The sequence below is a fragment of the Vespa velutina genome, chromosome 1 (genome assembly GCF_912470025.1).
Source record: "Vespa velutina chromosome 1, iVesVel2.1, whole genome shotgun sequence".
NCBI classification, from domain to species: Eukaryota; Metazoa; Arthropoda; class Insecta; order Hymenoptera; family Vespidae; genus Vespa; species Vespa velutina.
Window position 1 is genome coordinate 4,912,356 of NC_062188.1, and position 5,262 is coordinate 4,917,617.

The 5,262-nt window shown below is 34.4% G+C and overlaps 1 protein-coding gene across 2 annotated transcripts in view; it reads left to right on the forward strand.

Moving 5' to 3' along the window:
* The first annotated feature begins 1,046 nt into the window (after nt 1–1,046).
* The window catches only part of LOC124955893 (eisosome protein SEG2-like), a 50,364-nt gene continuing 46,148 nt past the window's right edge, over nt 1,047–5,262 (forward strand). The window contains exons 1-2 of one of the 2 annotated variants that reach the window (XM_047511128.1): nt 1,047–1,083; nt 1,499–1,883. The gene's annotated coding sequence lies outside the window, so the exon portion shown is untranslated. The remainder of the gene's footprint in view (nt 1,084–1,498; nt 1,884–5,262) is intronic. The other variant, XM_047511040.1, reaches the window with a different exon arrangement.

Consider the following 5,262-nt stretch of genomic DNA (forward strand, 5'->3'; position numbering starts at 1 on the left):
GGGTCTCGATTCGCGCCACGCACGGGACGATGCGCACGTGCACGCGCGCGCTCGTGCGGCTTTTCGCACGGCCGTGCGTAAGTAGCGCACGAGGAGTGGGTAGAGAAAAAGGAGTGTGAGAGAGGATATGTGCCGCGAGCAAAACGGTTTGCCATTCGAATGAAATCTTTTTTCTCTCTCTCTCTCTCTCTCTCTCTCTCTCTCTCTTTATCTCTCTCTCTTTATCTCTCTTTCTCTCTTCCTCTCTCTCTCTCTCTCTCTCTTTCTCTCTCTCTCACTCTCTCCGTCTTTCTCTCTCATCGATTACAAAAGAAAATTTATTATCGATTTTACTGTAATATTTATTTTTGTTTAAATATTTAATTTATTGCATTTAATTTATTACATTTTCCCATATATTCATAGATACAGTATGTATATAATATCTATGTAATATTTATACTATATTTATATTGTATTTATTGTATAATCATACATTTATTTCTAAATTATTAATATTGTATTTACATAGTATTTATATAAATACACACACACATATATATATATATAGCATTTTTGTTAACATTTATATATAATATTAATATGATATTTATATAAAGTATTTACAATGCAATATCAATTTTCACATGATATGAATTAATTAATGAGAGTATATTAAATATCCTGTCTCGTTCGTAATCATAAATTTAAGATCATAATCTTTAAAGTATCATTGTCTTTTCAAAATTCACCGAAAGATCAAAGAGAAAGAGAAAGAAGGAGAGACGATGTGTGCGGTAATAGGACAAATTTTCGTCGAGGGAGGGCGGCAACTGTCAGATAGAGAAAGAAGGAGAAAGAGAGAGTGAGAGAGAAATAGACAGAGAGACAGTTGACGAGAGAGAGAGAGAGAGAGAGAGAGAAAGAGAGAGAGTGAGTAAGAGGGAATAGTGTAGTGTGTCGGTGGGGTCAAGGAGTCGACTGGAGGGGGGAGCAGGTGGCTCGGGAGGGGGGAAAGGGACGAGTCAGGAGCCGAGCGGCGGAAGAAACGACAGTCGCCACTCGACGCCCGCACCGTACGGAACGGGAGCTCCGTGTTATCTCGTACAAACTAAATATAAACGACCCTTTTTCGAAAACGCGAGTGAAAGAGACAGAAAGAAAAAGTTTCGAAGCCTCCTATAGATTTTATTTTCTTATTTAATATTACTAACGTGTATAAGCGTCCTTTTTTTTTGTTTTTGTTTTTCTTTTCTTCGCCATTTCCTCACGCTCATATTTATTTATTAATCTTGATCGTTAATTCTTTGTTGTTTCTTTTTTTTTTTTTTCTCTTTAATATTTATTTATTATCGTTCTCTCTTTCTTACGTGTGCAATCGAATATATATTTTTTGGTGACAATTTACGAATATACATATATATACATATATATATACATATATATATATATATATATATATATATATATATTTGTAAGAGTGCGAAAAGGGTGGGATATTCATAAAGATAATTAAAAGGGGGTTTTGATCAACACACTCGTGGCCGGTACGCTACACACGCGGGAAACCTATAGAGAAACTTCGAAAGGGAAGAAGAGAAAGAGAGGGAAAGAGGAAGTCGACGACTCGATATCAAACAGACAGCAAACGACAACGAGAAGAAGACAAAGAATAAAAAGCGGAAGAGAAGAAAGAGAAAGAGAAGGAGGAAGAGGAGGAGGAGGAGGAGGAGGAGGAATCGAAAGAGAGGACGCCGATTTGGAAACAGGTGTGAGTCAGTTGAAGTCCAGGGCAAAAGTGGCGGAAATTTGTGGAGTAATTGTACGTGATAAAGGAGGAGAGGAAGAGCATCCTCGTAAAACACAACTTATCTTTCGACGTATCCCGTACGCGATCCCGAATGGTGAGTTATATCAATGTATTATCAATATATATATATATATATATATATATATATATATATATATATATGTGTGTGTGTGTATTTATATAATTTTTTATTTTTAACGAAAACAAAGAGACAAGAGAAAGAGAGAATGAAAATGAGAAATTTCTTATCTTACTACCAAAGAGTGTGTAGACTGCGAGTCGCTTTTCTCAATAGATAGAAAACTTTTCCTTAAGAGAGTAATCAACTTTACTTTTTGACTTATCTCTTTTAAGATATATTTATGTGTACATAGAAAGAGAAAGAGAGAGAGAGAGAGAGAGAGTGTGTCTGTGTGTTTGTATGTCTATATGTATCTGGAAACGGGCTTCGATCTTTCCTCAGCATATAAAGTAACCATGAACTTTCTACGAGAAGTCGTCTTATCGAACATCGAAACGTTTTAACAGAAGTACTAGTTAACTTTCCTTGAAGTTTTTTCGGTAATGGTCTCAACGAGTTCCTCTACCATCGAGTTCCACTCCCACCAATCCACAAGTCCTTCACCGTTCTTTCCCTCGAAACTATTGCAACGTAGAAAGAAAAAAAATCAATGACTACTGGAGACGTTAGTTATTACGATTTGCATAGTAATGTAACGTTGTTATACATATTACAAAATACCTAAAGATGCGTCGTAGTCCGTATTACGAAAGATCTCTAGATATATATATATATAATATATATATATATAAAATCGAATGTACAATATTCGTAAAAAAAAAAGAAAATCAATTTCACTTTCGTTTCGACGCTCGTAAAATTTTTTTTTTATCGATTCGATACGTTCGATTTATTTCTTGGCATTCTCGAGAGAGCTTGTATCGTAAAATCAGGCTATGGCAAATACGAGAAAGAGAAAGAGAAAGATATCGGATATCATGGAAGCACGTTTTATTCTTGTCATCGACCATCGTCAAGCATAATCATGATTCGGCACGATCATCGACCGTGTAAAACTTGATATTGGACGCTTTCCTGTATACTAACGATGTTACTATAATACATACACCTCGATTCGCCTCCTCTCTTTCTCTCTCTCTCTCTCTCTCTCTCTCTCTCTCTCTCTCTCTCTCTTTCTCTTCGTTTCTTTATTTCTTTCTCTGATCCTCGTTTAAAAGAGAAACGTCAGTAATCATAAAGGGTTCGCGCTACTTCCATTATAATACTTCCGCCTGCGGACCAAAAGTCGATCTTACTGTTTTATTACTCTTATTATTATACTTATAACAAATGTAAAAAATGTTTATATACTCTTTTATATCATTTTCCAACACAAAATATAAACATATTTATTCGCTATGTCATTTAGCTATGTTTGTTGAAGAGAAAATGCGATTGTTTCGTAAGTGGAACGATCAGAAAAAAAAGGGGGATGCTCGAATTAATGAAAAATAATAATTAATAATTTTGCAACGCAGAAGACATTATTTATATTTTGTACATCTTTCTTTACGTTTAATAACCATATATTACATAAGGATTGTATAACGAAGTATCGAAGTCGAGAAAGAAAAAAAAAAAAAGAGAGAAAAAAGAAAAAAAAATAAAGAGAAACAAAAATTATACATTACTACGAAAAAGAAGATATCTATAGCTGTGTATGTATGTACGTCTGTAGAGAAAATCGTAATATTCGAATTTTAAAGGATCGAACGTAATAAACATTTCTCGTTCTTTCAAATGTTTATATCGTTTTAAATCAATCATATATTTTTGTTATAATTCCTTGGGGAGAGAGAGAGACAGAGAGAAAGATAGACAGACAGACAGACAGAGAGAGAGAGAGAGAGAGAGAGAGCAATGTCGTTACTTTTACTACATACACATTGAAAAAGCAGCAGGACGTATATATCGTTCTCGGGAAACGAGCTCTCTCTCAGCTGGAAGTCGACTCGATCGCCACTGCAGATTCGAGTGGTTTGTTTACAAACAAATGACGTGGCCTGCTCGCGGCGTATAAAAGCACTCTCGTCGTTCTCGACATCAAACCTCTTTGCGTAATTATTCACGTTCGCGATCGTTGCTCATTGATACGAACGGTTGATGGTTAACTAGTGGGAGGAATGTCTCTCTCTCTCTCTCTCTCTCTCTCTCTCTCTCTCTCTCTCTTTCTCTCTCTTTCTCTCTACTTCCTCCTCTCTTTTTCTCTGTTTCTCTTAGGAATACGAACGAATGAGATAACTGAGTTCGATTATCTTTGACTTGTAGTCACTATCAATGTATTTTTGTCAAATGTTCCTTTAACCTTGATTAACTAAAGAATAGTTTAGAATGAATTAAAATTCAAGTTAATAAGATTTCTTCAAGATCCAACATTTAGTATTAGTATAAATCCAATTATGTCTGGAATATATTTATACACACATACATACATACATACATACATACATACACACACACACACACATATACATATATATCTTATTTTTTATAATCTTTTTCTTTGTTTCATGTTCTCTTTTTCATTAGTAAACATTTGATCGAGATCGAAGAATCGTTTCATTTAAATATACCTTTGATCATTGATCGTTTGACTAAAGAATAGAGATATTTTAAGAGAAAAGCTTTTGTTACCTTTGACAAGGAACCATGCAATAGAATTCTATTCCAACTAATTCTTATCGAGTATCGAGGATATATAACAGATATGATTTCCTTTGAGAATATTCATTCCTTAGATATTATAGTTTACTTAGTTCTATACATAATTTTGCATCTATTTTCCTGATCTATTCATAATATGTTTAAGGGATGACTTTTCTCATAATAATAGTAGATGATAATGGGAGATAATGAAAGAAGAGACCTCGATAAAACTTAGAAGAAATTATTTTCTACAAATTTTCAAGAAAGAACTTTCGTTGTTAATCGACTGTTATTAGAAAAATTGGACGTACGATTTTCTCTCTTACTTGAAAAAAATATCTTTCTCTCTCTCATTCTCTTTCTCTCTCTTTCTCTCTAATCCTTTCATTCGAGAACTCGTAATCGACGGTAGGTATTCACCGTGAAACGCGACGACCGCGAAGATAATCGTTACTAATTGCAGTAGAACATACGAATCAAACTATACAATTGCAATGGAGACGGATATAATTGTCACGAAGACGGATATTGTGAAATTCTTTCTTACTCTCTCTCTCTCTCTCTCTCTCTCTCTCTCTCTCTCTCTCTCTCTCTCTCTCTCTCTCTCTCTCTTTCTCCCTTTCTATCATTTTCCAACGTTATATGAGAAAATGATAGAAACGTAAAAAAATCGGTGTCTACTATGAAACAGAAAAAAGAAAGAGAAAAAAGAAATTAATACCAATCTCGATATAGGATCGGTTTTAATCCAACGAATTTTAATTAA